Here is an 8,370-nt window from a genome sequence, read left to right as displayed (position 1 = left end):
TCATGCTTGGGCTAGCACAAGTCTCTGAAGTGCCCGCAGCTGTTTCCTCCTCTGCTTCATGCCTAATCTGTCTCTGCCTATGGCACTCCTGATCATGGACTTTTGCTAACAGCAGGTCCTTCACAAATGAGAGACAATTGGACTGTAGGGCGAGTTTCCCTTTTACACGGTGATCACAGACTGTGGCGCTGTCATTCCCTCTTCCTGTTTAAAGCCCTCCAAATTTTCCTCCAGAAAATTAACTATAAGGATGATGTCGGCCAAGGTGGCACTTCTGGAACTCAGCTCCTCCATGACATCCTTGAAGGGCTGCAGGATTTTTACCAGCTGACTCATGACTAACCAATCATGATGCCCTAGGGGATTCTGCTCACCTATGCCCATTGAACCAGAAAGTTCATGAAGGGGTGTTTGCAGCTCCACTAACCTCTCCAGCATCATAAAGGTGGAATTCTACCGGGTGGCAATGTCTTGAATGACAAGCTTGTGAGGCATGTCCAAATCAGTCTGCTTTATCGGAGAACCTGCCCCACCTTCACACTTCTGTAGAAGTGCGCTGCTATGTTCCTGCACTTCTGTATTAACCTATGTAGGTATTCATTCTCTTGGTGATTAGACTCCAACCCCAGAGCTGACTTCACTACCAGGTGCAGAGTGTATGCAAAACATCAGATGTTCTGAAAGCGCCCATTGATTATTGCCTTTATTATGTTTGTACCATTGTCTGTGACAAAGAACCCTGCCTGAGGATTCCTCCTACCCCAGGATAGTGTTACCACATACCACCCCATTTCCTCCATGGTGAGTTGTCGCTTCTGCCACATGGCAGGGGGCTGCTGGCCTGCCACCTGACTGCTAGAAGGGGCTGAGGGCGTGGGGTGACTCTGCTCCTTTTCAACCACTTTACGCTGCCTGGAAAAAGGGGTCCCCTGACTGGTACTGCCACCATCCCCAGATAGCAGTACTGTTGTTGGGTGTTGCCTCTTCATTTGATGCGTCATGCCAAAATTAGATAGATGTCCCATTTGCTTGCCTCTGCTAATAGCCCTGGCACAGTAATTACACTGAGCAAAATGCAGGTCCTCCATCACTTTAAAGTGGCTCCAGATCGCAGATTTCTTTTGTGATCTCTTCTCTATAGCCTTCAGGGTGGATTCTGGCACTGGAGCTGAAGTAGTGGGTGCACCCTGAGAAGCAATGCCAGGGGCATCAGTCACACTCTGTGCCTGCACTGACTACTCTTCCTCCTCATCATCATCAGTTTCATCTCTCCCCTGCTGCACTGAAGTGGAGACTAAGACAGGACTAACTAATCCTCCTAAATCTTCTTCAGCTATTACTTCTTCCATCTCTAATGATGAGAATCCCACACAAGATGATTCTTCATCAGAATCAGAAACAAACAGTGCCTGTGCTACATTGTCAACATTAAGTTGAGTCTGCTGTCGCACTGCTGCTTTTGGGTGTCACCATTTTGTCTGGCATGACTCAGCCTCCCCTTCCCTCACCTTCAAAACTACAGGGTCAGAAACAGGTGGTGGCGATGCATCACATTTAAATTTCATTTTTTTCTGGATGGAACTGCCTACCCCTCCACAGATTTTAGATTGGAACAGGTCCCTTTTTAGCTTTAATGGGGGACTGGCACTGCCTTTTGAAGTGCCTCCGCTACCAGTCCCAATCACTTGACCATGTTTAGTTTTCCCTGACATTATGGAGTTAATGTCACTGCCTACTAGGGATTTCAATTAAAAGAATTATTTCCAAAAGAGGCCCACTGGGGATTTGGCTTCAGAGAGCACATCTGTCCCAATATATGTGTCTGCAAAAGTGTCCCCAGGCCCACAAGGCTGTGCCTGGATGTACACTAAAACTGGGACCGCTGTATGTGTGCAAACATCAAGCTTGTAACTACAAAAGAGGCCCACTGGGGATTTAGCTTCAGAGAGCACCGCTATCCCAATATACATGAGTCTGCACAAGTGCCCACTGGCCCACGAGGCTGTGCCTGGATGTACACTAAAACTGAGACCGCTGTATGCACACACCAAGCTTATAACTACAAAAGAGGCCCTAATGGGGATTTTGCTTCAGAGAGCACCGCTGTCCCAATAATATATATGTGAACATAAGAACATGCCATACTGGGTCAGACCAAGGGTCCATCAAGCCCAGCATCCTGTTTCCAACAGTGGTCAATCCAGGCCATAAGAACCTGGCAAGTACCCAAAAACTAAGTCTATTTCATGTTACCATTGCTAGTAATAGCATTGGCTATTTTCTAAGTCATCATAATTAATAGCAGGTAATGGACTTCTCCTCCAAAAACGTATCCTTTTTTAAACACAGCTATACTAACTAAACTAACCACGTCCTCTGGCAACAAATTCCAGAATTTAATTGTGCGTTGAGTGAAGAAGAACTTTCTCTGATTAGTTTTAAATGTGCCACATGCTAACTTCATGGAGTGCCCCCTAGTCTTTCTATTATCTAAAAGACTAAATAACTGATTCACATCTACCTGTTCTAGACCTCTCATGATTTTAAACACCTCTATCATATCCCCCCTCAGCCATCTCTTCTCCAAGCTGAAAAGTCCTAACCTCTTTAGTCTTTCCTCATAGGGGAGCTGTCCATTCCCCTTATCATTTTGGTCGCCCTTCTCTGTACCTTCTCCATCGCAACTACATCTTTTTTGAGATGCGGTGACCAGAATTGTACATAGTATTCAAGGTGGGGTCTCACCATGGAGCGATACAGAGGCATTATGACATTTTCCGTTTTATTCGCCATGCCCTTCCTAATAATTCCCAACATTCTGTTTGCTTTTTTGACTGCCGCAGCACACTGAACCAATGATTTCAATGTGTTATCCACTATTTATTTTATTTATTTAACACTTTTCTATACCGACCTTCATAGTAAGAAACCATATCGGATCGGTTTACATCGAACAGGGTAAAAACTAGAGAGACAACTAGTGTAAATAAAATAGAATAAGCAAATGAAGTGGAAGAGGCAAAGTTACATTCAACAAGGTATATGAACTTGGAAGCTTAATCAGCTGGAAAGGTTAAAACTGGCGATAATTATAAATATAATACAATTGAGAAAAACCGGTTAAATCATCATGTGCTTAGAAGTACCACAGTCCACCGTTCAAGTAGAGGAGAGGTCAATCGTTCTGGCATGGAAGAAGGACAGACTAGTGACGTCTAGATCTCTTTCTTGGGTGGTAGCACCTAATATGGAACCTAACATTGTGTAACTATAGCATGGGTTATTTTTCCCTATATGCATCACTTTGTACTTATCCACATTAAATTTCATCTGCCATTTCGATGCCCAATTTTCCAGTCTCACAAGGTCTTACTGCAATTTATCACAATCTGCTTGTGATTTAACTACTCTGAACAATTTTGTATCATCTGCAAATTTGATTACCTCACTCGTCGTATTTCTTTCCAGATCATTTATAAATATATTGAAAAGTAAGGGTCCCAATACAGATCCCTGAGGTACTCCACTGCCCACTCCCTTTCACTGAGAAAATTGTCCATTTAATCCTACTCTCTGTTTCCTGTCTTTTAGCCAGTTTGTAATCCACGAAAAGGACATCACCACCTATACCATGACTTTTTACTTTTCCTAGAAACCTCTCATGACGAATTTTATCAAACGCCTTCTGAAAATCCAAGTACACTACATCTACCGGTTCACCTTTATCCACATGTTTATTAACTCCTTCAAAAAAGTGAAGCAGATTTGTGAGGCAAGACTTGCCTCGGCTAAAGCCATGCTGACTTTGTTCCATTAAACCATGTCTTTCTATATGTTTTGTGATTTTAATGCTTAGAACACTTTCCACTATTTTTCCTGGCACTGAAGTCAGGCTAACCAGTCTGTAGTTTCTCAGATCGCTCCTGGAGCCCTTTTTAAATATTGGGGTTACATTAGCTATCCTCCAGTCTTCAGGTACAATGAATGATTTTAATGATAGGTTACAAATTTTAACTAATAGGTCTGAAATTTCATTTTTTAGTTCCTTCAGAACTCTGGGGTGTATACCATCCGGTCCAGGTAGTTTACTACTCTTCAGTTTATCAATCAGGCCTACCTCATCTTCTAGGTTTCACCATGATTTGGTTCAGTCCATCTGAATCATTACCCATGAAAACCTTCTCCGGAACGGGTATCTCCCCAACATACTCTTTAGTAATTACCAAGCAAAGAAATCATTTAATCTTTCCACGATGGCCTTATTTTCTCTAAGTGCCCCTTTAACCCCTCGATCATCTAATGGTCCAACTGACTCCCTCACAGGCTTTCTGCATTGGATATATTTTAAAAAGTTTTTATTTTGAGTTTTTGCCTCTACAGCCAACTTCTTTTCAAATTCTCTCTTAGCCTGTCTTATCAATGTCTTACATTTAACTTGCCAACGCTTATGCATTGTCCTATTTTCTTCTGTTGGATCCTTCTTCCAATTTTTGAATGAAGATATTTTGGCTAAAATAGCTTCTTTCACCTCCCCTTGTAACCATGCCGGTAATTGTTTTGCCTTCTTTCCACCTTTCTTAATGTGTGGAATACATCTGGACTGTGCTTCTAGGATGGTATTTTTTAACAATGACCACGCCGCTTGCACTTTTTACCTTTGTAGCTGATCCTTTCAGTTTTTTTCTAACAATTTTTCTCATTTTATCAAAGTTTCCCTTTCGAAAGTTTAGCACAAAAGCCATAGATTTGCATACTGTTCCTCTTCCAGTCATTAATTCAAATTTGATCACATTATGATCACTATTGCCAAATGGTCCCACCACCATTACCTCTCTCACCAAGTCCTGTGCTCCACTGAGAATTAGATTTAAAATTGTTCTCTCTCTTGTCAGATCCTGAACCAATTGCTCCATAAAGCTATCATTTATTCCATCCAGGAATGCTCTCTCTCTAGCGCCTCCCAATGATACATTTACCCAGTCAATATTGGGGTAATTGAAGTCTCCCATTATTACTGCACTACCAATTTGGTTAGCTTCCCTAATTTCTCTTAGCATTTCACTGTCCGTCTCACCATCTTCACCAGGTGGATGGTAGTATACTCCTATCACTATACTCTTCCCCAACACAAGGGATTTCTACCCTTAAAGATTCGATAGTGCATTTAGTCTCATAGAGGATCTTTATCTTTCTGGATTCTATACTCTCCTGAACATAAAGTGCCACCCCGCCACCAAATTGCTCCTCTCTGTCAATGCGATATAATTTGTACCCTGGTATAGCACTATCCCTTCATTTATTCTCCTTTCTCTATGGCAAATTAAGTCTATGTCATCATTCACTGCTATATACGGTACTATACATTTCCCATCTTACTTCTTAGACTTGTGGTATAATCATACAAATATTTCAAAGTATGTTTTTTGTTTTATTAACATTCTGCTTTTCAGCTGACAGGGATAGACACTTTTAGCTCAGGCGATTCTTTACTTATAGGCACATGGACTACTTTTCTTATTATTAGAATCTCACTGTCGGGATGCCCTAACTCTAATGTGTCATTAGTATCCTTTGAAGATACCTCCCTCCGAACCATGTGCTGCTGAGCGACTGTCGACTTTCCCCTTTGTTCTAGTCTAAAAGCTTATCTATCTCCTTTTTAAAGGTTAGAGCCAGCAATCTGGTTCCACTCTGGTTAACATGGAGCCCATCCCTTTGGAAAAGCCTCCCCCTTCCCCAAAAGGTTCCCCAATTCCTTACAAAACTGAATCCCTCTTCCTTGTACCATTGTCTCATCCATGCATTGAGACTCCAGACAAATACACAAACTCCTGTCTTTTACCTGCTACTGAGTTTTCAGTATGGGGGGCTGGGTTTGGGTAGAAAATTAAAACGCGATGGGATGTATGCACGAAGGCAGTTCTTGGTTGTTTGCTGTTATAACCAATTTGTACTATAATGTTATCTAATATGTTGTCTGTTACTTGCTCAGTGAGAGACTCACTGCCTGTTCGTGTTTCACCCCAATAAAAATTATTTTGAAAAAAAAAAATACAGGCACACAAACACACTAAAGAATATACCCCAATACTTTATTCTCCCTTTAAGTTCTAAAATTTCCCAGCACAGTACTTACCAATTCTCTTCAGCCACCAGCAAGGTGATCCTCTCTTCTCAGTACTCCCACTAGATTCAAAATGCAGGAAATTTGCAGTATCCTATTTATTTTTTTTATTTTATTTATGAAACATTAAATTGCTTTCCAGTTTTTACAATAAAATATTTCAAAGCGATGTACATAATCAAAAATTAAAAATAAAAAAACAGAATAATTAAAACAAAACATCATAAACATTTTTTTATTTTTTTATTTTTTTTTATTATTATTTTTTTTTTTCACTATTCTCCACTCCTTTTGCTGCACATCATCTTTTTTTACTCTTTTCTAATTGATCCAAATACAAGCACACTTTATCTAGTTGGATCGATCAGTTGTTGACATTATTATTACTTGTATCCTTTATTACTATGTAATTCAATTTGTTATTGGTTTACCCTGATTTCTATGTAATTCCAAATTGTTTACTTGGTTATCCTTTTCTCTGACTTTGTTACTTAAGGTTTCATAGATGTTAATTGTTCCATGTAATGCCTACAGGCTAGTTATTTTTGTTCATTGTAAACCGGTTTGATTTGCATTTAATGTAGGAAGATCGGTATATAAAAACTAAAAATAAATAAATAAATAAATCAAATAAAATTAACATATACCTAATAAAACAAGTGTCTAGCATGCCACCCTATCTCCTGCTCAGCCTCAAGGAGCTGTGTGTCTCCATCCCAGCCTCTGATCATTTTGTCATTAACTTCTGAGGACTATTTCCTGATTCAGTGGGTCCCTGAGCAGCTTTCCCCAGGGCCTATAACTGTGGCAGGGATGTGACCTGCACCTGAAGATCCTGCACTGTCACTGCCACCATCATTACCTCCAGGGCTGAGACTGAGGCTGGGGCTCTTTCTATCCAGGGCGATGCGTGCATTCATCTTTCTCTGTTTTCTCATTCTTAAACAGTAATAGTGGCCTTGCTGACATTTGGTCTAGATCGGGGGTCCCAACCTTTCAGGGAACACGGACCCCTCTGCAGCTTCAAAAACTTTCATGGACCTCCTCCCCCCAACATTTCTCTGTAAGTTTTGCCTGCGGTAACAGAAATAATGATCTGCATTCCAGAATCAATCATAATCTATAAAACTTTGATCTAAATGGAAGAGGTAGGGAGGGAAAATTCCAAAGCTATTTAAAAATTGCTCTCATCATTGAAGGTTGAGGGCCTTCCATCTTCCAATCCAGCTGCAAGGGGGAAAAGGAAGCGAGTTCAAATCAGTCCCAGGTTGGCAAATTGGGACAGCCTGGCAGAAAATCAGCACTGCTACCCGCAGCCCTGCATTGTCATTTTCAGAGGGAAACTGCCTGCACAGGGAAAGCCAGTACTTTTGTTCAAAAATGTAATGTCTGCATGTATTTTCCCTCCCCAGCCTAGCACTGCTACGGTTTCCCCCCTAACAGGTACAATTATGTGAGCTGTGCACAGTGCAGGTACTTTTACCCTCAATGGCAGGGAAAAGCAATTTTCAAAGGCCTTTCTACATGGCTAAGCAGGTGTTTAACCACATAAATGGTTTGAAACTTACATTCCCTGATAATCGACCCATTATAGCCTGCTGTGTGGGGTGAAGGTTTCAGGGTCATAATAGTCCCAACTATCCCCCTCCTAGCTCAGCTAATCACAGGTAGCAGCAGCCCATTCATTTTCTATCTGGCTAAACTTTCTTCTATTCCTTCTGGAGGACCCCCTGGGATGGTCTCAGGGACCTGAGGTTGGGAACCACTGCTCTAGATTTTATACCAAGTGAAAGTACTGAGCAAGGATTACCAAGAGTCGCTCTGTTCCATTATTTTCTGTCCCTCAGATGTGAATGGAGCACTTGGTGCCTTTTAAGGTTACATTACCTTGCCTTTTAAGGTTACATTACCTTGCCTTTTAAGGTTACATTACTTGGTGCCTTTTAAGGTTACATTACCTTGCCGCTGCCGCTACAGCTGGGGAGGGCCTGCGCAATCGGCGCCAAGCCCCGCCGGGGGAAGGTCAGCAAACTTCACTCCCCACCCGGGCGGCCTCAGCGCCGACAGCGCGACCGAAACCGGGGCCTAAAACAAGCAGCAAAGGTATAAAAAAAGAAAAAACGCGCCGAGACTCAAGTCCCGCCTCCGCTACAGCTAACCCAATCAGAGCCGGCCCTGCGGGGATTTAAATCGCGGCTCTCTTCGGCGCCATCTCCTTTACCTTGCCGCTGCCGCTACAGCTGGGG

The sequence above is a fragment of the Rhinatrema bivittatum genome, chromosome 2, assembly GCF_901001135.1.
Source record: "Rhinatrema bivittatum chromosome 2, aRhiBiv1.1, whole genome shotgun sequence".
NCBI lineage: Eukaryota > Metazoa > Chordata > Amphibia > Gymnophiona > Rhinatrematidae > Rhinatrema > Rhinatrema bivittatum.
This window is presented reverse-complemented; position numbering follows the sequence as displayed.